Source organism: Falco cherrug, chromosome W, assembly GCF_023634085.1.
Source record: "Falco cherrug isolate bFalChe1 chromosome W, bFalChe1.pri, whole genome shotgun sequence".
In the NCBI taxonomy this organism is placed as follows: Eukaryota; Metazoa; Chordata; class Aves; order Falconiformes; family Falconidae; genus Falco; species Falco cherrug.
Window position 1 is genome coordinate 7,623,620 of NC_073719.1, and position 27,721 is coordinate 7,651,340.

The window sequence follows — 27,721 nt, forward strand, 5'->3', positions numbered from 1 at the left end:
TTAATTTTCAGCATCTGGTTTGGTGAGAAATTTCTCAAGCTCTTCTGCAGAGTTAGATTTCTTCTGGTTTGGGATAGCAGGTAGGACATGACTTGTTTCAGAGGCTCTCCTGATAGACCAGGCAAGAAAGAATAGAGCAAATGACTGAGAATGACCCCCTTTCTGAGATCTGGAGGTTGGGGCTGGTGGGAGAATAACTGCACCAGTCCTTAGGGAATTTAGAGGCAGGGACTTAAACTTCTTAATACCCTGAGATGGTAGCTGAACTAGAGGAAAAAGAAAAAGAGAGAAAGAATGCACAGAAAGTGAGAAGCATAACATCTTTACAAATTAGTTTGCTACTTTATTTGAACCGTTGTTTGTTTGTCTTGTGTTGTGTGTACCCAAACCTGCATTTGAAAACTGTGATCAAAATATGAATAAAAAATCCCTAAACCCTGGCAGGGCTAATCTTCAGTTGAAGAAAACAATTGCAGTGTTAAATGATTTACTTCATGTTTGGTGATCAATAAGGGTTGATACGTTCAAAGGTTTACTTTTGATAAGCAGCGAATCTATAATTTGTCTGAAGGAGACTTGGTCTGTTTGGAGAGATTTTCACAAGACATTTTTTCAAAAAAAAATACAGTGACTGAAACAAACGTTCCATGGGTTTATATTAGTTTTACCAGCACATTTGTGAGGGAATGCTCTATTACTCAGGGTGAATTCTGATAAAAATGTTAGAAAGTTGAAATAGAGGAATCTGGGACACTGTCTGGGTTGCTCTAGGCACGGTCAATCATGAAGATAAGTCCACGCATGTGCTCTGCAAGTCATGGGTCACAAAAGTAGCCCAATACCCTGTAGCACATTAAGACCCACACTGAAACACAAGAGCCACAGCTGTTGTATGTCTCGTGTGTTAACAGTTTTGTAAGAAACTGTGGGTTCAGATTGTCCTTAATCTCCACCTCACACTCAGCAGTGTAACAGTATTTGTGCTTTAGAGTTATTGCAGTTCTGTGTATTCTCTAAATTCAAATCCTGAAGCTCCTTCACTCAGACAACTCACTAATATCCTAAGTTTTTAAAAGGAAAATTCAAAACCTTAACTGTAGAAATATATTTCTTTGCCTTGGAATTTGTTATGAATTGCATGAGCTTCTTTTCATTTAATTTCTTTGTATACAAACAGTTCAGGTTTTTCAGTCTATCCATATCAAGAGTTCCCTACTATAGTTAATGCCATCCTTGTTTTGGCTACAAAATCTTTCTTGCTGTTTTTCACATTTATTGATCCTTGGATGCATTCTCATTCTATCTGTGATTTCCTTCTATCTGCATCTGTTGTGATGAATATATGAGAGGCTATTAACATTTGCCTCTTAGATATTCTAGTTTCAGTTTCATCCTACTAGTCATGGCAGTGTCCAGAAGGTTATTTGGATTTTTTGTCTATTTTGGTAGCTTCATGCTTTGAAACTAACCACAGGTTATGTCCGGTATTAAAAACTATTCTCTGAGCCAACCACTTGTCCTCAGATTGGTATCATGTTTGTGTCCTGATTCTTTACATGCAGGATGTATTCTGCTATAAAGCACTCTGATCAGGTGACCATCTCATCCTGGAATTATCATTCCATTTCCTAGTCAACTCCAATGAAAATCAGAGTCTCCATGTTTGCATTTTTCCCAGAAGCCCCTTTGATTATTCCCTTTTCATAATCTTTGACAGAAATTTTCCCGGTGCAGGTTCAGGGAAATTCTACAGAAATGAGGAATGGAGAAGAGTATTCTTTCTTAATCCCATGAAAATCTTGTACAACTACAGAGAAACATGTGAAGTTAATCTAGTTTTAGACTGTTTTAATAGAAGATGAACTAATTTTTATTATAAATAACAGGACATATAACCAACTGGTATGAACTGAGTAACTAGTAAAGTCAATGCACCTGTGATAAGCTGGACCTTACAAGTCAACTTTAATCTTAAAAAATTCCCCAAAACAAACTAAACATTCAACACACTTGAGGAACTCATAGGTAGAATAGTGGATAGAGTATCTTGAAGACTGTAGAATAAAAAAAAAAAAAGAAAAGAGGACTTAAGGAATTTCAGATCAGTTAACCTAACTTTCATACCTAAATTCCTGCCTGCACTTGGTATTTCTCAGAAGTGAATCTTTGAACCTACAGAGTCTGCCTTCTCACTGTTCATCAAGCAATATCAAAAAGAATCACTGGGACACTGGTTCAGTGGATGCAGAAGTGAGAAATGATGTAGTTTTAACAAGGAAGGATTAAGTTTGTCACAAATTTTCATAAAAAAATAAGGTAGATATATTACTATAATGTGGACGCACACCTGATGGAAAAAAAGGCACTCAAGGTGTAATTATTTCCTGGAGAACAGGTTTACAATGCAAAATGACCTTGATGAATTGGAGAAATATTAAGAAATTCAGATAATGAAACTCAGCAAAATCAGATGCAAACCTCTACACTTAGGAAAAACAAACCCAAAACCCAAACCACCAAATGCAAGATGGGGAATAACTGGCTAGAGGAGTAATAGTCCTGAAGATATCTGGGGACAGAGACTGTGCACAATTCAGAAATATATTGAAGAAGTTCATACAGAACCTTGCAGCTTCCGTGTCTTGGCAAAGCAGCAGCACACCAGTCTTGTCATGAAAGCCCTTCTGCGTCTGTAGATTTATCTAGTATATAAATAAGAAGTCAGAAATTTGCCCTTGTGAAAACAAATGTTACCTCTCTAATGTCTTCAGTGGGCACTGGAAGAGCTTTGCATCTATGCATTTTTTTACTATACACACATTGTACAAAAGAGGCTGAAGTTCTTGCCATATCCCCCTGTACCATGTGCCATATACTCATTTCATAATTCATTACTTATTTATCAGGAGCAGTAATTCTCTGACTCACCATGTATCTATTTTGGCAAAGGAGAATCTTTATAGAGAGGATTTAAAAATTTGGTAGATCTTTTTCTTTTACAGATAATTTCAGGACAATTCAAGTTGTGATGGCTTGAGCAGGCAGCCTTGTACTAGAGCTGCCTCGCCTCGCCTCTGGCAATGCAATGTAATTCACAGGTCATATTCAAGGTTCATTCATCTTCAGAAGTTCAGGAAATGGCTTAGTTTTTCCCAAGGAAAAAAAAAAGTACCATTAATACTTTGCTTTAGTTTGTATTGAATTTGTGTGAATCAGAGCTAAGTACAATAAATGAGCCCCTTTGTTTTCCAGCACATGATAGAATGCTTTTGAGTTCATTGAAATTTTGGTGTGAAAACCAAATACATATTGAGAGGCTCACTCATTTCCTTCTTCAGAGCATAGAAATATGTTCATGCATTCAAAATTTACACCTGTGTGAAAAATCTCCAGAACACTTTATGTACTAGATATGCCCTTAATGATGGATTTAAGTAGGGCAAAAGCAGTTTAGTTTAACTTTACCTTCATGACTGGGTAGCCATCACAAACCCTTGCTCCTTCAAAGAAGGAAAACACAGCATCCAAACATCAATACTTTCCACCTAGCCCTACATACTATAATCAGGATCTTCAGTTTAGGATATTTGATAAGGATTTCAGGACTGGGACATGGATGGCTTTGAAATAATACATTTCATGACAAGTAGTAGTATTTGTATTGAAACACGCAAGCCTGGACCCAGCACTAGGATCTGTGAGACAGAACCCTTAAGGCTGGTTGCCATACATTCAGATGCTATAGGTGGCAAAACCATCAGTAATTATTCATATTCAGAGGGCAGAGTCAGCTACCCAAGAATGAACAATACTATAAGAACTACTAATTCAGGGAGCCTTTTTCACTCAGCAGTGACTCTTGAGTGGCTGCTATTACAAATTGCAGTGACAAGAATAAGCCTGTCAGGGAGGCATTGCCCAGGGAGTATATGCCACCCAGCAGAAGGGATGGCTCTTAGACTCTCTTCCTTTACAAGCAGTGGACTATGGTGGCCCTCTGCAGAGAAGGGTGCTTTGTGGAATCTTTTGCTGTTAATTATGGAAAGAAGAAACTTCAGATCATGATGAATAACAGCACTGATCCCCAGAAAACATTTAAAGACCTGCAGAAATAGATCTTTTAATTTTTTTGTTCAAACTCACTACTTCAGAATTTCTAAGCCACATGAAGAAGTGAGAGCAGGAGAGAGTTCTCTAGAAGTCCCTTATTTGTTTGGAAAATGATTCTGGCATTGTGTGAGCAGCATGTGATAGTTGTAAGCCTGTTGTCCAGGGGTCCATGGGAGAATCACATGATGAGATAGGAAGGGTGTGCTGGGGGCAGAGCAGCAGCATGCAGAATAACAGAGATGCCAAGCTGTGCAGAGACTACTCAAGAAGCCTCTTTGGCCCAGGGAACACCTGGAGGGTGGGAATATATAAACTATGGTTTAAATCACTCAAATACTCTTTTCCTAGGCTACTGTTTCTTTCCTATTATTTTCATTCTAATTTATATTTTTAAATGCTTTTGCTTAGAGGTTAAAGCATCTCCTTTTTTTCATTGCCCTTCCTTTTCTGGCAGATGTTTCTTCTTTCTGTTAATCTCGGACTAGTTCCAGTTCTCTAATTTATGTTTATTTTATCCTTCTAGCTTCCTGGTTGGTTCCCACCCCCCCCCCCCCCCACACACACACACTGGTTTTGTTGCATGTTTTTAACACACATCTTGTGTAACAAAAATATGAGAAAAACACAAATGTTTATACTCAAGCTTCATTGCTGGAGCCATTTGCCTGGATAAAGGCTGTGTCCAGAACAGTAATATTTTTAGGGCTGGGTGGAGGGTGAGAGACATCTTGACTCTGAAACAGTTATTTGGAAAGCTCCAGGATCAGATGTGTCATTTGTGTTAACAAAGAAGAAATATAATCTATTTTGCAAATAACTTTGCTTTTGTGTTATTGGCTTGACCTGATGCTCAAGCAGTAATGGCACCTGGATAAATGTGCTGTGTTAATTACACCATGATTATTAACGGTGGGTGATAATTGTATCTTATTTGTAGAATACATTTTCTGGCATGAGACTAGAACTAAAATCCTGGATGTTTGTGTGAATTACTCCAAGAACACCAGTGATTATGAAATATTTATTTTAATTTTTCTTACAACTATGTTTTAACTAGAAAGAACATTAGTAGGAAGCTTAAAAACAGAAGACTTGGAGCTGGAGTTTTGAAAGCAGTTAGATGATTTTCTTTGAGCAGGCAGAGAATACCACCTCAGTATTCCAAGTATCTCTTACTTTTCTTCTTCCTCTTATTTGCTGTGCAGCAGCAGTACAGGATTCTGTATTTCCCCTACCCAATCTGATGTTCCCTATAAAGCTACCTCTGCTGTTTTATTTTTAGTAATGTTGTCATAGCTGCAGAATTGCTTCTGAAGCTCAGATCATAAGAGGCAATGAATCTTAAATTTAGCTCTGAAATGTGAATGCTTTAGGACCTGGCTGATCTACAGGATGGCAAATAGTAAACTGCAAATCCTCATTCAAAATATATTGGGGGATTTGTGCTTAGTGGAGCACAAGAATGTGAGGGCAGGACACTGCTGGGAGTAAGGCTAGCATTTGTATGTGAAGAACATCCCAGTCACTGGCTGGATAAAGCCTGGGACACTCACTAAGTATTGACATCCTGCCTAGGCTGTAGGAGTGGGATGAGGCTTTCCCTGCCCTTTAGGACTTTGCTTCTTACTGCCTTGAGAAAGAGGAGCTGGCTGACAGTGCAGAGGAAAAAAAGGCTGCTGCTTTCTCAGTTCCTTTAATTTTAGCTCCTGTGTTATAGAAGCTACCCAAACCAGCTGCTGTTAGAATGAGAGAAGTGAATGATTCCCATTCTCATGTAAGAGCTAGTCTATATGCTGTCCTTAAGACACAGGGAGACAGAACATCTTTTCACCTATGTAACATTCAGAAAATAACAAAAGTTTTTGGAAACCCGATGATCTTGATCTAATACTCTTGCCTCTAATTTTCACTAGCAAAAGGACACAAAAATCAGTGTCTTTCATGCTGTCTGAAGAAGAGTTAGTCCTTATCCTGGCTTTCATCTCATATATCCAGCCTTTCTCTGCCATGCAGTTGTTAGGGTGCTGTCATTCATCTCTTTACATATCATAAGTCACCATGTTACATCATATCCTGCCCCCTATGAAAAGCTACCAGAGTCATACAGGCATATGCAATCTAGAGTGAAACTAAATGTGAAAAATCCCATGTCTATGAGAATTCCAGTCACCTCTGCTCTGGAAAACAAATGTAAAAACAAACTCTCCTCTGTATTGACATACATTGCTTCTGCTAGGATAACTCTATGAAACTCATTGGAGAAAAGGGTTATCATCAGCAAATCCAGCTGGAGGTGGGCCAGTCAATAATGGAATACCCCAGGAGTTGATACTGAGGCCAATACTATTGAATGTCTTCATTAGTGACTTGGATGATGGGGCAGAGCACCCCTTTGCAAGTTTGCAAAGGATACAAAACTGGGAGGAGTGGCTGATGGAATGGATGGGAGATGCTGCCATTCAGAGGGATATTCATAGATAAATGGACTGACTTATGATATTCAATAAAGGGAAATGCAAAGTCCTGCACCTGGAGAGGAATAACTCCCTGCACCAATATGTGCTGGGGGTCAACTGTCTAGAAAGCAGCTTGTCAGAAAGGGACCCAAGGATCCTGATAGACAAGCTGAACATGAGCTAGCAATGTGCCTTTGCAGCAAAGACAGCCAACAGCATCCTGAGCTGCATTAGGAAAAGTGTTGCCAGCAGATTGCGAGAGGTGATCCTTCCCCTCTACTCAGCACTGGTGAAAGACATCTGGAGTGCTGTGTCCACTTCTGGGGCCCCCAGTACAAGAGAGACATAGACATACTGGAGCAAGTCCAGCAGAGGGTGATGGAGATGATTAAAGGATTGGAGTATCCAACCTCAAAGGATAGGCTGTAAGAGCTGAGACTGTTCAGCCTTGAGAAAAGGCAGCAGTTCAGGGGGATCTTGTCCATATGTATAAATGCCTGATTGGGGGAAGTAAAGAAGAGTGAGCCAGATTCTTCCCAGTGGTATCCTATGAAGGGAAAAGAGTCAATGGACACAAATAAGTAAGAAGAAACATTTTTACTCTGAGGGTGGTCAAACTCTGGAACAGGTTGCCCATAGTTTTGTATTCCCCATCCTTGGAGATATTAAAAACATAACTGAATGTGGTTCTGAGCAACCTGCTGTAGGTGACCCTGCTATGGGCAGAGGGTGTTGGACTAAACAATCTACAAAGGTGCCTTCCAACCTCAGCTGTTCTATGATGCTGTGAAAAAGGAACATGAAATCTCCCTCAAGCCCTCAGATGTCAGTTACAGAGGCACACAGTATGATACTGTAACTGGGACTTGCCTGTACTTACTTTTGTGAGCACAGCAGTTGGGTATGTGAGCTAGGCTGTTCCGTACAAGAGTAAGATTTTTTATTTTGGGTTGGTCTACAGACATCTGTTGAAAACTTTTACCTGTGAAAGAAAAAGATAATCTGTTACCATATGAAAATAATTATAAATAATACCTATAAATAAGTGCACTGTAGATCTCTGGTTTCCAGAATAACAAAAAACTTACTTAGTAAATCTCAGAAATATGTAATAACAAGAAACCACCAACTGAAAAAAGCTGTTGCTTTGTTCTCTACATTTGTTTAAAAGAGTGACTGATTTAATATAACCTTCATGTGTACCCTTATCACTTCCTCTCATATAATATAGTAATTGGTCTTAAAACAGGCACTTAGACGAGTAGCTATTTGGACACTAAATCTGTAGAAATGTTCAAGTATATGGATTTGATTTCAGAACTGGAGCTTTAGTTTACAAATTTTTCTAATAGGGTCTTAGTCTTTCTAAGTACTAGAACACAAATGGAGTTTAACTGCTGGTTGGAAAATCAGGCTGGTGGAAGTCTATCAATAGTAAAGATGGGCTTTGAGAGGGTTTTGCTGCAGATGAAAATATAGCAGAACTGATAAACTGATAGTGATTCTAATTAAACTAACTGGCATTTTAATGGCTAAGATTAAATTTAACTTTGTCTAGTACTATTAAAAAAGGCAATGTGTTAGATGATGTAATGCATTTCACTACATAAATGACACATCAAATACTAAAAAACTTAGAAAGTCAAGCTCCAAATCAACATTTCCCCCAGATCCTTTCTGTGAGTTGATCTTATTCTATGATGTTTGAGTCCCTCAAATTTTTCTTTTTTGTTATCCCCAAATCTGAGATGAGCCTTGTAAGGAGTTTTGAGTTGTTTTACCAAACAGTTTCTCATCCAGCATGGCATTGCAATATAGCTCATTGCAGAGCAAGCATATGCTCTATCAGCACACAGAGGTGAGGGGAGACACAGGCTGGATGTAATTCCAATATAGTAGAGAATCAAGCCAGCTGCTCCCATTAGTGCAATTTGAATTATATTGGTTTCATTGTGATGCTTATGCTGAGAAACTAATGTCTTATTATGTATATACCATTATAGCTTTGATGATGAAAGGTTATTTTTTCTGTCAATATGTTTATTTCATAAATGGGCATATCTGGCAGAAAAACAACAGTACAAAGATTAATAATGTTTTCAAGGCTGATATGAATGCTTGGAAATGAATCCTTGTTGTCTAAAAGATCTGGCATCAAGTGGAAGTATTTTTCTGCTCTTCCTTCCTATCTGCTCCACATCAGAGAAAAAAAGTTTTTCTTTCTTTAAGACATCATCTTTGTCATCCCCAAGAGCATATTTATGATGGCATTTGTTTTTGAATGAAATAGAAAGGATGCAATTTCATGATTATAAAATGCAGGACTGTTCTGCATTTCATTTTGTTTATTGACATTTTGTACAGGTTGTTCTTTGATTTTCCTTTGCATTTGGGTGGGGGAACCACATTGTGGTGTGTTTTGTGGAAAAGATGTAAATGTTATGATGAACATCCCACTGTAAACTAGTCCTTCAGTTTTAGAAAGAATCAGCCACCCTGATCAGATTTGCTCTACTCTTTTCTGGCCAAGAAGTGCTTCCTGTTGGACTATACCATACTGCTTATGCCAATATAAGACTAATAATAGCCTATTTTTTACATTACCTATTCAAACAACTAGAAGGTACTGGGATGCTGTACAAACCTGTAATAGAGTATTGCCTTAGACATGGCAGGTTAGTAATCTAAAAGATGAGTGATAGAAGGAGGTTCCAGCTTGTTAGGGGCTGCTAAGAGGTGTCTTACCATTTGAGACAGGCCTCCTTTTACCCATATCACTTGGAATTTCTCTACTTACACCATTTTCCATGTGGAAAGTAGGTGGCAGTACATTTTGCAAAAAGAGATGACTGCAAAGCTCATAAATACAAAATGCTTCAGATTGTGGATGCCAGCTCAGCACTGTGGCTGGCAAGGACTCTTACAATATTGGCAGTATGTTTTGGTACAGTTTGTCTTTGCTCTCCCCAGCAGAGGGCAAGACAAAGTAGTTATTCTGAGAAAAAACAGTGGTACGATAGTAAGGTAAGTCTCATTGCTACACAGAGCAACCTCTTCCCTTTGTATAAGTGTTAAGGCTCAGCTAGTAAATTGACTCATCTTTCATTTCCAGGAGCACAGACAACAGAACAAAAAACCTCCAAAAATCCCCACCTATATGCCAGCTGCCTTAGTAGCGGTAAGCACAAAAAATAGCTCTGACTTTAATAAAAGGCACAGTCATGCAAGACAATCAATACTGTGTGTCAGATGAGAAAATAATTTTCAAATTATCCCCTAGATTATTGATACTGATTTAAAGAGTCAGTCACCAATATTCGAGTGAGCGGAGGTTATCTTTATTCGGCAGCGCTGGGTGCATGGGGGATCGCTCCACCAAAGTCATGCACACCAAGGGAACCTTTCAGCCCCCTCTTTATACAAGTCACTCATGTCTATTCATTAACTTCCCTCATTAACATATCTCGCACCTGGACAATTAGCACATTCTCATTCAAGGACCTAGTATATCTTCAAGTTAACAACATTAATGTATCTTGTGCCTGGACAACTATCACACTCCCATTCAAGGATTTAGTATATCTTCAAGTTAACAATATTAACATATCTTGTGCCTGGACAATTAGCAAACTCCCATTCAAGGACCTAGTATATCTTCAAGTTAACAACATTAACATATCTCATGCCTGGACAACTAGCACACTCCCTGTGTCACCCATTCAAGGATTTAGTGCATCCTCAAGTCAACAATAAGAGTCTCCTCAGATAAACATGAGCACGCTGTTCTTTAAATAAATCATATATGGCCCATTATTCAATACCCATAATCCTGTCCTGGGTATTCAGTGATTACAAAATTACATGTAGCTCCCACAGTTATGACTTGAGAAAGGGTGTATTAATACTTCATTGTCCATCAAAGACCAGATGTTGTTTTTTCCCTCAGCTAGGCTTCCTACAGGAAAAAAAACCCACCCAGAAACAACGAGGAAATGTCTTTCTGAGAGCACTGGTAGCTGTGCTTTGCTTCTAATCCCTGTAAATCCTGCAGGCACAGTGCACTGGAGACCTGGAGGCCCTGGAGCTCATACTGTAAATGCAGTTCTAATTCACAGCAAGTCAGGTGGCTTTAATTACGGGGCAGACAGATTTAAACCACACAGGCACAAAGAGGGATAAGCAGATCTTTTTATTGTGAAGAAATGTTAGATGGTATCTGGGCTGTTCAATGTATTGTCAGACACTGTCTCCTTACAAGCTTTTCACATGCTTCAGTGGAAGTCCTTTATGCCAGATGCAGGAATCTTTTTATTGTTGGAAAGTTGTTAAAGGGAGCTGGTACACAGAGAACTGAGCTTAAAGCAGACTCAGGCTTTTTTTTTCTCTGATGTAGATAACAAACAAACTGTCAGAGATAAAATTACTTACTCTTCCTTTGGATATGCAAAGACAGCTCCCACTGTAACAATTAGATTTCCCAAAATTGATACAATTTTGCCCTCATTCATGTATGTAGACTGCTGGTCCTATACTGAATCCCTCTGCAGATTGTGGAGAACTGGGTCTGTCCCAATTAATTTGCCTGATTGTGGCTTATTTGTCATAGGATGTTCATAGAAAACTACCTGTCCTTCTGTCCAGAGCAAACAAGGATTTAACCATACAGTATTCTACAATTTTCAGAAAAATCTATAATCACATTTTAACTAACATAGTAGTTACTTCCACATCAAATATATTCATAGTCTAGCTAATTCCACCAAGAAATGATTCCCTATAGTCATCCTCAGGTTTAGTTTATCCAGTTTGAGCTTGTTCCTCCTCCTACTGTCCACATTAATGATCTCAAATATCTCAGCCTCACTAGGCCCTATTATATTTAGGTTGCAAATCTGATAAACACAGTCATGATTCATGTCAAAAATAGAATGTACTGTAATAAGTGTAATTGTTGTACCCTGTGTAAATCTGGGACCTGTATCGCAGTTGTGGTGAGTGGGCACATGTGGTTCTCCTTTAAGACAATGTGATGGCTTCCCCTTCCCCTGAGGCAAAGCCCGCCAAAGGAGACAAGGAAAGTGAAACCATGCTAGAGAAGGCCCACCGAAGGAGACAAAGACCTTGAGATTTGAAAAAGTGCACCAAAGCAGAGTCAATAGGAGGAGAAGGTGTACCCTAACAACCCAATGGGGAAAGAGCAGGACGAACATCTGGCAAGAAGAGATTGGTCAAGATCCGGGCATAAAAGATGCTGCTTTGAGGGCTCAGGTGTGCGTGTGGTGGAACTAATTGAGTTCTCCACGCACACAGTGCTGTTTTTGCTTATTGTTTCTCCACCTAAATTGATTGAACCCAAAATAAAATTGTTTTAATTGTTATCGTTTATAACGTAAAGAAACCCTGCAGGTTTTCTTGTCTTCCACATGTGAGCTGAAACTTTCAGAGTTCAGTGTAGAAAGTCGTGCTAGAGATATTGTTGCTATCCACATGGAGTTTGTATGGTTGAGTGAATAGCTGAAGAGCGCACAGTAAGAAAGTAGTGACACCTATAGACCAGGTCTATCAAGCTTTCAGGAACTTGGCCTGATGTTCAGGAAGTAAAACTTTTTGAATAGCTCCTTTTTACCCTGAGAAACTATTTCCAGCTTTTATTTGCACAATGTAGAATCACCTGTCATTCTGAAATTGTCTTCATTCGCATCTCTAATGAGAATAGAGAAGTTTTGCTATTCTATAGATCCTTTTGCTTATGAGTCTGTACAGTTTGCACTACCATGCAGAGGTCAGATAGTGACCTGACCTATTTGAGGGTTCCTCTCAGACAGGATTTCTGTTCACTTCTCTTTCCACTGGAAGATAACAGTTCATGTCTGCTGGGGTGAAGGTAGATTACAAAGAATAAACATTACACAATAAGTTAATGGTGTACTGGTAGGTTTGGGGATTACTTTTACTTGCTTCATTTTCAGTTGGATATTATAGTGATTGGAAGGCATACTAGATGTGTTTAATTTTGGCATGGTACTAAATCCCAAAGGAGATAAAATTGGAGACGCTGATATGTTGAAGTAAAGTCCAGCACACAGGTCAGCCAGCCAGATTCATTTAAACGTGGATGTGAGTCAAAGTACTAAATCCCAAATTCTGCCAAACCGGTTTCAAGTTTACTTGCATTAACTTGCAAATCACAAAGCACATGTAATCTGGAGGCACTTACCTTGCTCAGGTACCTTATATGCTTCCTAACTACCTGCATTTTTGCTTGCTCATCAGACCTACTTAAATCTCTTATTTCCCACACCTAAGCTCCTTGCTACAGCTGTCAGCTGATGTCCCGTGCATACATTAACTGCAATTGCTACTACATACAGGGAGAAGAAACTGAAAAAGATATTAAAGAAATATAAATATAATGGGTCAGACACCTATTTTTTCTGACTCATCTTCCCACATCAGTAGAGATTATAGGATATGGGAGATAGAAAAGAAAGAAATTACCTGAGAGAACTGGGAAGTGAGGGAATGTGGGGAGGGCACAAAAGCACATGGTGAGATCTATCAGAGTTTAAGACAATTATCAGTTTGTCTGAAAGAGTCCTAGTACAGACTTTATTGGAGAGTAGTTGGTTAGAGTCTGTGTTCCAGGGGTCATCCAACAAAGCCTGGCAGCTGCTTTTGTGGTCCAGAAAGTTGTGTTCACTCCTACTCTTTTGAGACTGATGTGCAAAATAGCGGGTGCTGGTGCTGGAGGAGAAGCTTGACATTGTGCTCTGGGAAGCAGGAATTGCCTGTAGTGATTGGGGGAGGCTCTGGGTTCTGACAGGCAGAAGTCCCTGACACTCTGGTGGCTTCTTTTCTGGTATGAGGTACTTTGTGCTCACTCTTTTAAAGTGGTCACACACCCATCCAAAAAGTCTTTGCGGTTTGTGTGCATAATTCAGTCAAAAGTGGTGATGATGTAATCTACTTCTGAAGTCTCTTCTCTAGGATAGCGGTCTCTGCTTCTGTCCTGACTGGTTTTCTGATCATCTTTCTTCTTTTTGCAAGAGAAGATGTGGTTCAGCATACTGAATCTTCCTTCTTTCTTTAGGAGTCTGTTGTTCTGGGAGGGAAAAACTGATGGACTGGCTCAGATCTACTGGAAGTACAAATCAAAATATGATGTCATCACCAAATAATGAAATAAATACTGCCTGTGGTAGCCCATGAAATGTGGTATATACTGTTTAGATATGTTTGCAGGGATGGTTCAGTGAGGCAGAAAATGAGGACTCCAAACTTATAATTAACAAAGACTGAAAATGATACCATATTTCAGGGGGTCTTCAAACTTTTTAAACAGGGGGCTGGCGCGTGGATGAAGTGGCAGGAAGCCATCTGCGGCTGCTTGGTTCCCCCCCCCCAACCCTGGGGGGTGTGTGTCTGTAAATACCGGGGGCCGGATTGAGGACTCTGGGGGGCTGTATCTGGCCTGCAGGCCGTAGTTTGAGGACCCCTGCCATATTACTTCACTCTTTCTTATGGGGTTCATTGCCATGAGTATAAACTCATCTTAATGTAGGCTCAGTGCAGCTATCAGGAAAAAAAACAAACTTTTCTGGCTTCAGCATCTACCAGCTGCAGAATAATTATTCTTAATGGTGAGGCAAGATCCAATAATAAGAACAACATACTGGGATTTTTAAAACCAAGTGATATTTGTATTTTTTTGTATTTGTATATCAAATTTAGAAAATGCTATTTCCAACAGCACAGTCATTGCTAACATTGTAACAAAGGTACTAGTTCTCCTTTCCTTTCCCTCTCCTCTCCCTCCCCATTTTCTTTCCCTTTTTTTCCCTGTATTAAAGAGGCCTGGCAGTTTCAGAAGACCTATCAAGATAATTACCTACAGTGGTGTTGCTGTACTGGTTTTTAGATGAGATTTTGACTAATCATCATTTTATATCTACTCCAACAGCAGAGTGCAGCAGGAGGAGGAGCAGGAAAGGTAATGTTACCCATGTCTCACATTTGTAACACAGAAAATAATACTGACTGCTGACTGGAAAGGAGGGGAAAGCACAAAGAAATGTGATGATAAATATCTTTGTAAGTGCATGCTCATGTACTAAAATTGAAGAACTGAAATGAATTAAATGACAGCTGCTGAAACATGAGAAATACAGAGAGAAAGATAATAAGCAATGACAAAATAATTTTACTTTTTAACAGAAAAAAAATCAGAATAAGAAGAGAAAATCAAGGTAGAGAAATAAAGAAGGCTAGGAAAACATTCCCAAGCCCTTACTCTGAGGATAACTTGAAATTTATTTTATTATCTATCTGGCAAAGCTCCTTTTGTGTACAGTCTGTCCCTCTGATAACATGAACACACAGCTAGTGCAGAAATTTCAAAAAAGTGCAGGGCATATATCTGAGGGCTGAAATTATTCTGTAAGATAGATTTTTCTGCACAAAAGTGACTGAGCAACAGCTATACCCATATCTTGGTTCAGAACCCTCTGCTGACTGGCAGACTAGCACTGTAACCGCAGTGATGAGTCTTCAGTAGATGGCTATATATAATGTTGCTATTTTGGTGGGAAATTTGAACCGAGTATTGCATATGAATCAAGAAGACATCACCCAGGGTTCAAACCCTTCAGTAGCATACAAAAAGCAATACCTTTCTTTTCTAGTCAGTGCCAACATGTAAGATGTGAACTTTTGCTTTACCTGCTCTCCTGAGACAGCAGCTTGATGCATGCTGTGTGCCCACAGTACATTGCATATGTCAGAGGACTGTTTTCATTGATGTCTCGAGGGGTGCTGTCTATCCCCAGCTCTAGCAGCATCTGTATGCACTCAGCTTTCCCTGTTGCTGCAGCCCAGTGCAAAGGCGTCCTAGGGGAAAGGGGGAATATAACTAAAATAGATTAATACATTTGCTATTGAAACTATTAATGACACAATGAGGTGTGCTCCTATACTACTCATCCAGATTCACATCCATTTTAAGGAATTCTCCAGCAACTTATCCCACACTGATGTAGTTGCCAGTTGCAGGAATAGACTATAGACCAGCATCTATCTATGTGCATCTATTTAACTGTAGTAAAAGTAGATATGGAGCTGGAGAATGCCTATACATGCTATATATATAAACTGTGCAAGAATAAAGAATAAAGTTGACTTCTCTGTGCCTCTTCCTTGCAGCCCCAGTTATTTCAGATGGGTGCAGTAAGAAACATAATAGAATGGAAATCTGTTGTGTGTTTATAGTGAACAGCAAGTATACCTTCTATGGAAATATCTGAGAATGTGTAATAGGAGGTTGTCATCTTTACTGAGCTCTTAAGTGTAGTTAAACTCCTCCCTTCACCCTTCTTTCCATTGAAACAGCTTTCTCAACTACATTTTACTGATGTTTAGAAACTTCTCCAGAACCCTGTTGATTTTATTTCTGTTCCATTTTATTGGACTTTTCCATGAAGAATGCTATTATTTTAAGTACCTGAGAGACTAAGCCAAGAAAACCTTGGCTTTTGCTCCACTGAGCAAGATAATCAACCCAGAACAATCAGTTGCTTCTGTTTGCATTAAACTTAGGAGCAAAGTTCCAAGGGAGGCAGTTATGGGGTGAAAAAGAGGAAAGAAGACGACTCTTCTGTACTTGATACAGGGATTTCATTTTGGAAGGGATCAAATGCCTTGTGAGAATGGAAGGTGAAGGTTCCCTGGTCCTATAGGAATAACTGTGTTAGCATCTTAACTGCAACAAGGGAATGTTTCATTTCCTGAATGCAAATAGCAGCAGAATCCCAGCTTCAAGTTGTAGGATCCTGTTCTCTTGTTTTGAAAAGAATGTTCATTTTTGATTGAAAGAAGTGGTGACAAAGTCCTTTCACGTATAATCTTATCGTTTCCTACCAGAAACACAAAGTTAAATAACAATCCTACTATTCAGTTGTTATACTAAATGTGATAGATGCGAGCTGGACTGCTTTGCAGTGTCTCCGAGCAAGCACAGTTCTCTGTAAGTGCAATTTATTAACTAGGCTGTGGCCTGTGAAACAGGAAACATGTTTATAAAATAAACAGAGCTAGTCTCAGGTTAATAGAAAGGAAGCAGCAAATTCAACTTCAGGGTTTCCATGGTTATCTGTCATCCACATCAAGGGCCTACAGGTTGCACTCTGGGAATTTAGCCAGCTCACTGATAATATCACTGTAACCTGCAGCAGTGGCAATGTGCATACATGTTTTGCCATTCTCATCATCATAGTTTATTATTAATGGTCCCTGGTAGTGGTCCAGAATGATGGAACACAGAATCCTGTTGCCACTCTGGGAGGAAGGTCAGAGAAGAAATGCTCACACCAAACTGCATGTTCTCATCTAGAAGACCAAAGAAGACTTTGTTTTCTGTATATCGGACTCCCCAGGTGTCGCAACGGAGGGAAGACACAGTCACTCAATATGAGTGATCAGCAGACTTCCTTTATTGTCCCTTACAGTCACCTTTTATGCCTTGTTATAATTAGCTCATACATATTACAAAAGTTAAGCTCATTATTGGTTAGTTGCCTAAATACCAAGCCCGCCCCAGTTTCTCTTCTGTAGTTATCTGTTCCCACCTGTACCATTCTTTTTCCCACCACGATCTTCCTGTTATTGTGTAACAAGAACAGCCAAGGATAGTGTATTTTTGCTTTACTTCAGATAAGCTGAGAGCGATGTGCATTTTTGTCCAGCCAGCTGGACTATGTCTATGTGACCCTTTTCAGCTAGCCAGTTATCCACAATTCCCCCGTTTTTATTTTGGGCGACATAGGCTTGGTTGACCATTTTCAATAACAGCGTTTTAACACAGGAAAATACACAGCCAACTTATAAAATCTCAGTTCAGAAGTATAATTCCTGAAATACTTGAAAAATAAAGTTAGCTTGAAGTTTTAATTTAGATGCTCTTTCTGTTCCAGTGATATAAAAAGTTTAAAAAATTCAAAGGTAATTTTAAAGTTCTGAACATGGACTAATGCAAGCTCAAAACCCAAAAAGAAACCAAATTGATGTTTGACTAGGAATATTTGCAAATATTTTAGTGGAAAATCCCTGACCATTAACAATTTTCTGTCCAAATAACAACTGCCCTTATGCAACCAACCAGTCCATACATTTTCTGAAAAATACCTCATTGATATCAAGGAATTAACAAAGGGAAAAAATTAGTTCTAAGCTATATACATTCATAAGTGGATTTTTCAATAGTTACATACAGATTTACACACTAAGCCATAATGGCTTGTAGGTCATACACACAAGAAGAGTACGTTGCTTATCTGTCTGAATGTCTATGCTAAATTTGACAACTATGCCACAAGCCAAGCCTACATGGGTGCTGTATGTTATGCACGTTCCTTAACAAACAGAAGTATAATAGACAAATTCCCAAGATCTAGTCCCCAACCTAATTATATTATTTTGTAGCCAATTAAGGAAAATAACACAAATGTGCATATCTACATGTGCACACACCTTTTAGTTCAGAACCGATCTGTGATAAAAGGCCTTAGCCTTATGGCATCATCGAATCTTAACGAGTACAGTAATTAAAAATGCAGTCTTACTGTAAGTGCGATTTATGCTGACATTCCCTCAAATGCTACACGTGAGTATTTCTCACTCAACTGCCTCAAGTTAAAATAGTAGTATTTGTTAATATGTATTAAAAAATCATTAATTCTCTACAATTGCAGTTGACTTCCATAACACTATGTAAGCAAAAGAGGCTTAAGATGGGTTTTCTGAATACTAACAATTTATTTTAGACTGTCTAAACTCAGGGCTTGAAAGATTTCACTCTGCCAGACATAGAAACACTGTTGCACTCCAGTTGTGATATCCCTTTTCCCAAGTTGTCACATGCACATCTCGCTCAAGCAACATTATTGTTAAAGTTTCTCTCTGCTACATAAAAGCATATTGCACTTGTAGACATAAAAGACAGCACCCTTACTTAGATTATTATCTTATTACCTCATAACTCTTAGTATCTCTGATTTCATCACTTCAAAAATTCACCAGAAGCAGATAAAACCACAGCATCAGACTAAACTACACCTTAACTGCTGATTCAAATAAAGGCATTCTCTTCAGATATGCCTAATGCTTACAAATAATGTTGGCTGGTTTTGATCAAAAAACTATTATTACAATAATGATCAAAAATAATAATCCCGTTTGCAAAATGCCTTTAAGCCAGCCTCCTAGTCCCAACCAATTTCCACATTCAGAATACAGCATAAATATAGAATACAGCATAAATTATCTCCATCAAGGCAAAAAGGCTTCTCTTTAAGCTCAGAGATGTTTGCTAGTTCAAGGCAGAAACCCATTTCTTGTAGGGGACATCTGAAGCACTTTTTTTTTTTTTTTTTTTTTGGTGGGTTTGTAATCAATTCCGTATTTTTCCTTGAGAAGCTTAAGCTGTTCCTCTTGTTTCAGGAGTGTTTCCAACTCTGATTTGTCGAATAGGTCTGTATTTCCAAAAAAGATCATACATTTCCTCCGCTGTGATTTTATACGGCAGGTTCCGAATATAGAGGATCCGATTGACCTCTGGGGGCAGCCAGATGTTTAGATCGCTTGGCCGCTTGCATCGCCATGGCACTGATCGGAGTGTGTGTGGGGGGGTGCCGCCTTGGAGAGAAACAGTGGCCAGGAAGGGGCCTGCCGGGTTATCCATACCCAGGTATGACAGCCAAAAGCTTCCAATCCCCTGCTGGGAACTGGGTTTGCTTTATGAATTTCCTAGAATACTTTGAACACTGCAAAAATAATAAATAACGTACCACTGCAAATATCGCCAAAGTTACTGAGTATAAATTAATCAACAGCTTTCTCAGAAATTGCTTGGGGTGTTTGCTGTTTTGCTAAGTTAGAGTCCAGAAAGATATAAGCCTATATTATCTCATAGAATTTTAGGGTTGGAAGGGACCTCAAAAGACCAACCCAGTCCTGTAAGCCTGTCCCAAGTATACCTAGAAAAGCCATGTCAACTATTTGCTCAAGTGATTCTTGAAAACTTCCTTAGCTAGTTTGCTCCAATGTTTCAGTATCTTAATAGAAAGTTTACATTGTTTTATAACCTGTAAATGAAACTGAACATTTTGCATCCTGTCTTGGTGGAAATAGAAAAAAATATTCATGATTTGTAATAACACCATAGAAACACAAGGCTGGAAAAGTCTTTCTAGATCATCAAATTAAATCCCTGCAATCACTTGCTGCTATGATATATCATCCCTTTCATAAACTTATTGTGCTCATTAAAAGCAATTAGGGTTTTTTTCCCCATTATTTCCAAACAAAAGCAGTTCAAGAACTTGTTTGCTTTAATTGTTAGTATCTCTAATTTCTATTAATACTCAGTGTTGATTTATGTCTCTTTGTTTAGTGGATGAGGGAAAGGCTGTGGATGTTGTCTACCTAGAATTTAGTAAAGCCTTTGGCACCATTTCTCACAACATTCTCCTGGAGAAACTGGCTGTTCATGGCTTGGAATGGCATACTTTTCGCTGGGTGAAAAGCCAGCTGGATGGCCAGGTCCAAAGAGTGTTGGTGAATGGAGTTAAATCCAGTTGGTGGCCTGACACGAGTGTTCTCCAGGTCTAAGTATTGGGTCCAGTTCTGTTTAATATCTTTATCAATGAACTGGACAACAGGATCAAGTACACCTTCAGTAAGTTTGCAGATGACACCAAGTTGGGCAGGAGTGCTGATCTGCATGAGGGAAGGAAGGCTCTACAGAGGGGCCTGGAAAGGCTGAATTGATGGGACAAGACCAATTGTATAAGATTCAGCAAAGCTAAGTGCCAGGTCCTGCACCTGGGTCACAGCAGCCCCATGCAATGGTATAGGTTTGGGGAAGAGTGGCTGGAAAGCTGCCTGGTGGAAAAGGACCTGGGGATGCTGGTTGACAGCCAGCTGAACATGAGCCAGCAGTGTGCCCTGCCCAGGTGGCCAAGAAGGCCAATAGCATCCTGGCCTGTATCAGAAACAGTGTGGCCAGCAGAACAAGTAAAGTGATTGTCCCCCTGTACTCGGCACTGGTAAGGCCGCACCTTGAATACTGTGTTCAGTTTTGGGCCCCTCACTTCAAGAGGGACATAGAGGTGCTGGGGCATGTCCAGAGAAGGGCAACGAAGCTGGTGAAGGGTCTAGAGAAGAAGTCTTATGAGGAACGGCTGAGGGAACTGGGGTTGTTTAGTCTGGAGAGGAAGAGACTCGGGGAAGACCTTATTGCCCTCTACAACTACCTGAAAGGTGTAGCAAGGTGGGTGGTGATCTCTTTTCCCAAGTAGCAAGTGATAGGACAAGAGTAAACAGCCTCAAGTTGTACCAGGGGAGGCTTGGATTGAATATTAGGAAAAATTTCTTCACTGAAAGGGTGGTCAAGCATTGGAAGATGGTTGAGTCATCATCCCTGGAGGTGTTTAAAAGACATGTAGATGTGACACTTAGGGACATGGTTTAGTGGTGGACTTGGCAGTATTGGGTTAATAGTTGGACTCGATAATCTTAAACGTCTTTTCCAACTGTGAGAGACCATATCTCAAACTGACCGTCTCAAAGCTTGTTAGCTGAGCTCCTGCAAGACTTAACAGTTGTGAACAGATAAGGAGCCAACAGCTGCCTGACATCAGTTTTCGGCCAGGGTCAAGGAAAGGCCACACCGCTGTGAGGGATGTGCCTAAACATGGACGATCACCCCTACCTATGCAGTAGTTGCATGTGCCCCATGGAGGAATGCACTACATGCCGTTGTCTGGGAAATGACCCCCCTGAACGCCCTATAAAAGACTGCCACCAAATAGTAAGTGGTGATCCAGAGACCCCCACCACCGATGTGAATGGAGACTACAGACTAACAGGATGCCGCTGGATCCACGGTGGTGACTCTCTCTTGCAACTCTATCCTGACTGCTAGATTTCCTTCTTTCCTATCTTTCCCTTTCATTCCTATCGCTATTTTCTTACCGCAACACATGAATATTTTGTTTATATAAGAGCACAATAAATTTCCTTGATTAGTGGCATTTGACCTCATTTGTGTCTTAATCTCACTCTGGGTATAACAAAGAATCTTCCCAGCTTGGGTCTTCCCAGACTGGAACACCAACCAAAATGATTCTATGATTCTGTGCCAGAATTATTATTTAGATTTTCCTCTAACTGGTATTTATTCGTCAGATATATTTATAGACAATCAATGTATCCCTTCTGAGCTGCTCTCTTGCCACTCTAATAAATCAAGGTTTTTTCAGTTTTCCTTGTAAAATATGCTTTCTATTTCTCTCATCAACCTGCTAGCCCTTCTTTTGTGTTTTAGTTGTGCATCCTTGGAGAGGAGTATTAAAATTGTACATAGTCATACACAGACATTTTTGCCAGATCTTTGTACAGTGATACTAGCTCTTCCCTATTTCTGTTAGAAATACCTCTTCTGATATGTCACAGAACAGCATTTGCAATATTCACAGCTGTGTCCCATTAAAGTTCCCAGTCATTTTTTAGTAACCCTTTATACCTTGGTATTTCTCTTCTATAGTAGTTTCCAAACATAGTTTCTAGTTTCTGGGAGGGACTAATGTTATTATCACCCAAGTGCATGACTCAAACATTTTATACTGTTCAATTTTGTCCCATTTGTATTACTCCAGATTTCAAGGTGATCAAGCTTTCCCTGTATGATATCCCCATTCTCTTCTGTTAATGCCTTCCTTTTTTTTTTTTATTGGCAGATTTCATCAGAAAGCCCCTGTGTTTTTGTGCTGTTATCATGAAAATATTAAGTATGATTGATTTCAAGCCTTATCCCTGAAAGTAATTTTCTTCCGGCCTCTATTTAACATTTAATTATTAGTCTTCAATTCTTGATTATGAGATACAACTTCTTTTGCTTTCCAGTACTTTTTTCCATTATTTTGTAAGATGCCTACTTATTCCAAATATATGTTTTAAGGATGGATAGTCATCCAGTTATATATCAAGCCTCTTCTACATACTTTTTTTCTCCACTCTTGGGATGCAGATTCGTGCTAAGTTTCACAGCACTGATAGGATAAATTCCAGGTCCTGGAATCTGCAGGCCCCAGATCTCAGTCCAGCTAAGAATTCCCTTAATTTACCAAAATATGTCCCTCTGAAATTAAGAATTTTGGTTTGTATGTACTTTGTTTACTCACCTGTTCAATTTAGAGTCTACTCATGATCATGCCAGTCAAGCTTATTTTCTATGATCAGGCATTTTATAATGTTCTCATTCACCATGTTAAAATTGTTATTAATTCTTAATTGTCTGAATATCTAATGAAAACAGAGTGTTGATCTTCATGTTCAGGAATACTGAGGTCCTATGAATAATATTAATTCTTATTCTCCAGTCCCTGTGCCAAACGTCAATGTCCTCCATACTAGCATAATTCTCAGTTACATTTTTTGGTCACTAGCATCAGAGAAATCTCTAGTCACATTCTGGGCTAACTGAATCTAGAAGTCTATTATATACTTCTAGTGCTACCACAATAAACATCTATTTATTACCATCCTTCTCCAAGTCAGTTTTGATACAAAAAACTATTAACATGCAGTATCTTGCTATTTCTGTGTTCATATTCTAGTGACACTACTATTCCTCTAATTTTACACTGTCGTGCTAAGTCCAAATTTCACATCCTGCACCTACAGTTTCAGTCACTCAATATTCTTGCACAACTCAACATTTGCGTAAGAGATTTCCCACTGTTCTTACTGGCATTTTATAAATTTTCAGACTGTTCTGTCTCCCATCAATCTTCCATTTTCTAGACTAAACAAACCATTTCATCCTATCTTCATGGGTCAAGTTTTTTAACCCAGTTCTCATACTTGGTGCTTGCTTTTGGCCTCTACAGTTTGTCTACAGCTTTCTTCAACTATGGCACTCCAAATGACATAATCATCCAGCTGAGACTTCTCTCCTGCCATTGGAAATGACATCACTACTTCCTGTATCCCACATGTATCACGCTTCTGTTAATATGTCCCAGAATTTTGTTTGTTTGCTTTGTATCAACATCATAATTTAAACTCCTACTCCCTTTGTAATCCACTAGTCTACTACTCTTCATTTCGTGCAAGCAGCTTTAATTTTTCACAGTTCTGTACATAGTGCTATTTTATTAATTTTGGTTCATTCCTAAAATTTATCAAAATCATTCTGAATTTCATCCTGACCCATTGAAGTACTGAGGCCTGAGCAACAGGCCCTGAGCCAAAGTAGATGAACTCGCCAACCAAATGTTATATATATATATATATATATATATGTATCCAATCATTAGCAAAATATGCATGATCATTAGTGAAAGATGTAGCTTAGATAGAATATAATAATTAGCTATGATATAGTGCATCCTTCTTTGCTTGGAGGCAGGTAGTCAAGATTATGAAACCAGATATATAACCTTTTTGCAAACTGGTGGTTAAAATCAAGTAGATAAGGGAAATTCCCTTGGTTCCTCCCTGAGCCCTGGACAGGCTTTAGTGGGATCTAAGAGGAGAGTGAAACCAGATGTTTCCACATTTTAAATTGGGTGAGCTTGTTTATTCAACAGTATAAAAGCTGGACCCTCTTACAGTGATTTTGGAGACCTCACCTATGAGTGGATGCACTGCATAGGACCTCCCAATTGCTGGGAAAGGCTCTCTAAAATCTTTGTAACTGGGCCTCCCCAGCAACTGGGGATCTGGATGATGGTAAAGTATTAAGGCAACTGGTGATGGATCTTTTTTAACCACTATAGTCTGCCATATGTGGTAGTGATTAGGTGCATTACCTTGTCTTGTTTTATTCTTGCTGTATTATTTCACTTACTATTCTATTGCTTTAAATAAGTAAAGATAAATTCACTTCTTTAACTAGGTGTCTGTTTCCTTTGTACTGACCCTGTCTATTGGCAAAACACCCATGAAGTGCTTAGTGCTCCTCTAATGTGGTTCTAACTGTGGGTTATATACGTGTTTTGTATTTCATTGCCTCATTATGGAACAAATAAAAGCATTCTCATGATAAATCCCTGGTTGGACTGTTTGTGAGATGTCCACCTCCAGATATTATTTGAACTGTCCTGAATGTGGCTGATAGAGAATATATGATGTGTTATATAAGTCCTGGGGTTGATATTGATTGCATTATGTCTTATTTTAACCCACTGTGACATCCTATCTTTGGACTGATTTCTGGGTGCATTATAGCAGGTTGTGCTTATACAAATTGTGCTATTGAGTTCACTCAATGTGATTAAATTTGCATGTACTGATCAAATCAGAAAGGAACAAAAAATTGGACTTTTTATGATCACTCTCTTTACCACCTGCTTAACAAGTTTTCTGTGCCATGTGATGAACATCATCTTTTCCAGTATTTCTGTATCTATTATATGGTATTAGTGCTTCATTGATATTCACACATATTATATCCAATAGCTTCTTATCTGAGAAAGCAATAATTGCTCTGAAGATTGCTATTAAATTTCTGTCCTGTTTTAACAATTCAATCAAGTTGTTAATTACATTTTCTAAATATTCAAAGGATATCTTCTAATATTTTGAACCTTCTGCTGAAAGAGATTTCTGGCCAACTGCTCTGTGGCTTTCCAGTTCTCTTTACATTCATCTTGGCTTTTTTAAGTTGCACACAATTCCACTAAAATGCTTACACTGCCCTTATTCTTTGATAGCTTCAAACCACCAAAATTTTAGTCTTCCTGTGGTAAATTTACCATAGACCACAGTACTATTGTTAGACCAGGATATTCAGTGGTAAATTTACCATAGGAAATTTACACATTTTTGTAACCTTATTGTATGTATCCTTACATTTCTTCTTCCCTTTTTGTATTCAGGTTCTTTTCAGCAACATTCTCAGACATTATTAGATATTTTTGGTTTGTGTTTCTGTGGATAACTGGCTAGCTGAAAAAGGTCACATAGACATAGTCCAGCTGGCTGGACAAAAATGCACATCGCTCTCAGCTTATCTGAAGTAAAGCAAAAATACACTATCCTTGGCTGTTCTTGTTACACAATAACAGGAAGATTTCGGTGGGAAAAGAATGTTGCAGGTGGGAACAGATAACTACAGAAGAGAAACTAGGGGCGGACTTGGTATTTAGGCAACTAACCAATAATGAGCTTAACTTTTGTAATATGTATGAGCTAATTATAAGAAGGCATAAAAGGTGACTGTAAGGTTCAATAAACGAAGTCTGCTGATCACTCATATTGAGTGACTGTGTCTTCCCTCCGTCGCGACATGTTTCTATATAATTCTGCAGGGCTCCCCCCAGTTTTCTTTACACTTTTGTCCCATCTCACACCTTTATCTGCTTCCAGCCATTATTAATTTTCTTTAATGAATATTTCTTTCTTAGGTCACTCATCTAAATTAAACTTCATAAAGAAGAAACGTCCTAAAGCCTCAATCCAGGAGCCCTTGCAAGGCAAACTCTCATTGTGCTTTATGCAAGCTTTTCTCTGAGAATTATATTATCTCCAAACAGTGGCTAACAACAAATTCACTAACAGGATCATTACTTCTCACTTTCACTTGACTACAACTCCATTTCCTTTAGGTTGGTTAATATAAAGCCCAACTTCTGATAGTTGCATCTCTCAGTGCTTTCAAAAATAGAAAATAATTCTTCAGGAAGTATCCACTGAATCGAGTGCCATGAAAATCCTGCAAGTTTGGGATGCTTTTCTGATTTTCACATTTTTTTTGCCTATGTCTGCTCAATTATCATCATTTATAGAATCATAGAATGATTTGGGTTGGAAGAGACTTTAAAGATCATAAAGTTCCAACCCCCCCTCCCATGGGCAGGGACACCTTCTACTAGACCAGGTTGCTCAAAGCCCCATCCAGCCCGGCCTTGAACACTTCCAGGGATGAGGCATCTACAACTTCTCTGAGCAACCTGTTCCAGTGTCTCACCACCCTCACAGTAAAGAATTTCTTCCTAATGTCTAATCTAAATCTACCTTTTTTCAGCTTAAAGCCATTACCCCTTGTTCTATCGCTACATGCCCTTGTAAAAAGTCCCTCTCCAGCTTTCTTGTAGGCCCCCTTTAGGTACTGGAAGACTGCTATAAGGTCTCCCCAGAGCCTTCTCCAGGCTGAGCAACCCCACCTCTCTCAGCCTTTCTTCATAGGATAGGTGATCCAGCCCTCTGATCATCTTTGTGTCCTTCCTCTGGACTTGCTCCAACAGGTCCATGCCCTCCTTATGTTGGGGACCCCAGAGCTGAACACAGTACTCCAGGTGGGGTCTCACGAGAGTGGAGTAGAGGGGCAGAATCACCTCCCTCAACCTGCTGGCCATGCTTCTTTTGATGCAGCCCAGGATTCAGTTGGCTTTCTGGACTGTGAGTGCACATTGCCAGGTCATGTTGAGCTTCTCATCAGCTGACACCCCTCAAGTCTTTCTCCTCAGGACTGCTCTCAATCCATTCTCTACCCACCCTGTATTGATAGTGGCGGTTGCCCTGACCCACGTGCAGGACCTTGCACTTGGCCTTGTTGAACTTCATGAGGTTCACATGGGCCCACCTTTCAAGCCTGTCAAGGTCCCTCTGGATGGCATCCCTTCCCTCCAGCATGTCAACCTCACCACTCAGCTTGGTGGTGTTGGCAAACTTTCTGAGGGTGCACTCAATCCCACTGTCCATGTTGCTGACAAAGATGGTGAACAGTTCTGGTCCCAGTATGGACCTCCGAGGAATGACACTCCTCACTTGACTCCACTTGGACACTGAGCCATTGACCAAAACTCTTTGCAACCATCCAGCCAATTCCTTATCCACTGAGTGGTCCATCCATCAAATCCATGTCTCTCCAGTTTAGAGACAAGGATGTTGTGCGGAACAGTGTCAAATGCTTTGCACAAATCCAGGTAGATGATATCAGTTGCTCTTCTCTCATCTGCCAACGTTGTAACCCTGTCATAGAAGGCCACCAAATTTGTCAGGCATGATTCACTGTCACCAATCATGTCTTTATTTTCCATGTGCCTTATCATAGTTTTCAGTTGATCTACTCCATGAATCATTGGCTCATTGGTAATCAT

The 27,721-nt window shown here is 39.4% G+C and overlaps 1 pseudogene; it reads right to left on the reverse strand.

The window, feature by feature from the left end:
• On the reverse strand, window positions 1–27,721 carry LOC129734630 (ankyrin repeat domain-containing protein 55-like; annotated as a pseudogene).